The sequence below is a fragment of the Lathyrus oleraceus genome, chromosome 6, assembly GCF_024323335.1.
Source record: "Lathyrus oleraceus cultivar Zhongwan6 chromosome 6, CAAS_Psat_ZW6_1.0, whole genome shotgun sequence".
Classification (NCBI taxonomy): Eukaryota; Viridiplantae; Streptophyta; class Magnoliopsida; order Fabales; family Fabaceae; genus Lathyrus; species Lathyrus oleraceus.
In genome coordinates this window covers 170,689,716-170,693,379 of record NC_066584.1, presented here as the reverse complement: position 1 = coordinate 170,693,379, position 3,664 = coordinate 170,689,716, and the positions used below count along the sequence as shown (strand labels likewise).

At 36.0% G+C, this 3,664-nt stretch overlaps 1 long non-coding RNA gene across 1 annotated transcript; it reads right to left on the bottom strand.

The window, feature by feature from the left end:
- Positions 1-410: 410 nt before the first annotated feature.
- Positions 411-2,640, bottom strand: LOC127093181 (uncharacterized). Its single transcript, XR_007792446.1, has 2 exons — positions 1,303-2,640; positions 411-1,223 (listed from the first exon to the last, which is right to left on the bottom strand). It is a non-coding gene; the product is annotated as an uncharacterized LOC127093181 (long non-coding RNA).
- Positions 2,641-3,664: the final 1,024 nt, after the last annotated feature.

The following is a 3,664-nucleotide window of genomic DNA, read 5'->3' as shown; positions in this document are numbered from 1 at the left end:
TTTCCAACCATTTTATTTCTCAATACGATACATATCAATCGATTGATTTTAAAAAAATTTAGACCATTTGAACCATGTTCACTTTTCACCTTTTAACCATGTTCATGTTCATTCTGACCACTTTTAACCATATTTAGATTAATTCAAACTATTCCATTATCATTCCCATATAGACCATTTCAATTCAATCTCCAAGTCCAAAAAATCACATTCAAGAATACAAAAACCAAATTCAAACTACAAACAATCTCATCCCAATTCGATGTTCAATCCATCATAGTTATAATATTTCAATTTTGCATGAACCGTTTGACTCAATCCAATAATCATTTTCAATACTTCCAATTTCCATAATACATCAATTTCATGATAATCTCAATTTCCAAATTAAATTTCATTTAACCATTCAATGCCAATTACAAAATTTCACATGCAATTCCAGTTCTGAGGTTCCAAATTCATTTTTTTTACATCATATGATCACAACCAAAACTCAATTACAAACATTCCAAACCATTTTCTAATGCAATCATATATACATATTTCAAGTCAATTTATGCATTCAAAAAAACAAACATTTCAAACTAAAGTCAAGTTACAATTACCAGACCCTAAAACCAAAATCCCAAATCCAAACACTCTGTACTAAACTCCAAAATCCCAAAAAAACATCTAAAAAGAAATCAAATCGGTATCCAAGAAAACTCGCATTCTAATTTCATCCGAATAAGCATTCCCAATCACCAAAAGCTGTAAAAGACAATGCAACGACTCGATTCAAACAGGTTTCCGAAGCATACGAAATTCTCATGGATGATCATAAGTGAGCTGAGTGTAATTACCAGTGGCGTCCTGCTGCCGGTGGAAGACGTGGTTATACTGCTGTTGGTGCGGTTGTGCTAGGTGTGATAATTGTTGTTGATAACGTGAAAGAAACCATGAACACCATTGACAAAGAAAAGTGTATAGAGAAGATAACGTGAAAGAACGCCCTTGATTTTATTCTCTGCTCTTCACTGCACTTTCCACTCAAATGCTTCTTCATGTCTAATAAATAGTGAATGACAGAAGCTTTCGATTTGAGAAATCGACCATTCACGGTCGAAAATTCCAACCAACTTGAGACTCCCATAACATAACACACATCCCTGCTAACTGACTTTGCTAAAAACCACATCTGATAATCATTCAACCAACTGCTATAACCACCGGCTAACTGAAACCTGCAAGAAAAAAACGAACCTCAACCAACGGAATAAAATCATAACAGAACTGAAACTCCTCAATAACAACTAACCGAACCTGTAACAAGCTCCGGGATAACCGAATTTTAAACTTCAACAAACTTCTTAACCCCCCCAATTCATCATCTTTGATGCAACAGAACGACAACATACCGTAACTGACTTCAACTTCTAAAACCGTCAAAAATCTCAACCGAACTTTCCCCCCATAACTACCTTCAGAAAACCTGTAACAGACAGAAAACGGGATACTAACAAAACCTTTAACCCAACTTCCTCTCACTTCCTTCAACAACAACAAAAATCTCCTGCAGAATTACTCCAGAACAGGAACCAATCCCACACTCTCTCGCAATAGAAATTCAACCATCCTCCATCACACTTTTCACTTCCTCAACAACTTCACTCCATCTTCAATTCACAACCATAACTTCATCCTCCATAACCTCTTCTCCAACCTCACCCATCATCATCATCATCCTATTCTTCTTCAACAAAACCACCATTCTGCAACCTGCAGAATAATCCCAACCACCTCCTCTAATCTTCATAATCGAGTTCCTCTCCCTCAACTCTTCACCCTCACCGAAACCTTCATTCCATCTTCAACCTTGCAACCTTCAATCCACATACTCAAATTCTTCAATCCGACCTGTAACAAACCTTCAATCGACCTTCTAACTCCATAATCACCCTGCAACAACTCAAGGGATCGATAACCGTTTTTCTGCCACATTCGACTCATCCTGCAAAAATCCAATCTTCTTCAACCTAACCGCACACAGCAGAAACAACATAACAGAAAGAACGCAGAAGAAGGGTAGAGCGGAGAAAGAGAAGAAGAGAGAAGATGACATAGGCACTGCAATTCGAAAACAAGAAAGCTTTCACCTTTTTCACAATCGGGGATCGAAGAGAAACATTTGAATAGCTTCTCTTTTCGTCATTCATCATCGGGATTCCTTCAAAGGGCAATTCGCGAAAAGGTCGGTTCACCCCTGCAACTTTCATCTTCTAACACTCAACTCCTCGCCCTTAACTGCGCAAACGGAAGAAAAAATGAAGGAACTCGTTGTCGGAGCTACCGTGTCTTAGCAAGTCGGTAAGTAATTCTTCTCCTTTTGAATCTCTTCTACCCGCGTCAAAACGAGCCGTTTGAATTCCGGTGAAACGAGATTCTTGCATCGCGAAGGAGCATCACTCCATTTTCGACCTAGATCCAGTGCGTATTAACTCAGGGGTGCGATTTGGTTTTGTTTTGAGGAAGTGAAATTCTGGGATCATGTTCATCGAACTTTTTGCGCTGAATGTTTTTACCCTGGAAATTCGGTTATGTGACATAGGATTGGTCTTAGGCTGAATGGAACTTGGGCTCAGGCCCAAGCATATTGCTTGATTAATATTGGTACTGTTTTGTTAATCTTGATAGAATTAGGATTAATTCTTAGTTTTAGAAATGTTAGGAATTAACATTGTAGTGATTAGTTAGATTAATTCATAGTTAGAATAAATTAGATAATCATTTAGGAATTAGGTTTAATCAAGTTTTAGATTAAATTTAGTTTTTTCTTAATTTTCCAGAATTAATTTTCAATTGATTAACCATGTCATGATTAGGTTTTAGTCATTAGATTTTGGCTATTTCATTTTGTGGATTTTTGTTGAGATTAATATGGTTAATGGTTGATTTTGCCATGGTTAGACCTTAGGTTAATTTCCGCTCAACTTGATTTGTATAATCATAGCCGTTAGATTCAACTCTTGAATTTGGATTGTTAATTTTCCACTTGATTGATTGTGATCATAATTCATGTTTAGGTAGATTTTAATTCGTAGAATTAATACTCATTCTTTTAATGTCCATTTACTCGATTCGTTGGTTTATGATCATATTGTAAATTGAAAATCCCATTTTAATTTAGGTGATGTTGTCTTGTATGTCTAATTTCATTTGTCGTGATCATATGATAGATCTTTGATTATTTTTCATTGATTAATCCATTACCTTTCGAATCGATTTTAACCATTGAACATGCTTACATATTGATGCATCATTCTCATTCATTTGACTTAATCTCACGCTAACCCATTTGTTATTTCGTGTTTCCGCATGTGATTTTGAGATGCAAGCTCACTCCTAGCTAGCCATGCTCCTTACTATTTCATTCTCATTCAATAGCCTTGTATTGTTTGAAGTACCATGCCACTTGTATGCTTTAGGCATGGTACATAGTTTAATGGTTCTTAATTTATATAATTCTTTCTATTTCCTTTTATGTTGTATTGTGTGGATCCATCCCCCCATTGTGGGTCAAATGTCCCCCCACCCCATGATCATGTAATAGCTTAGATTATTTCTTTCTAGTTAGTTCACCATGCATGTTAATCAAAAAAAGATAAAATACGAAACGATAAACCAA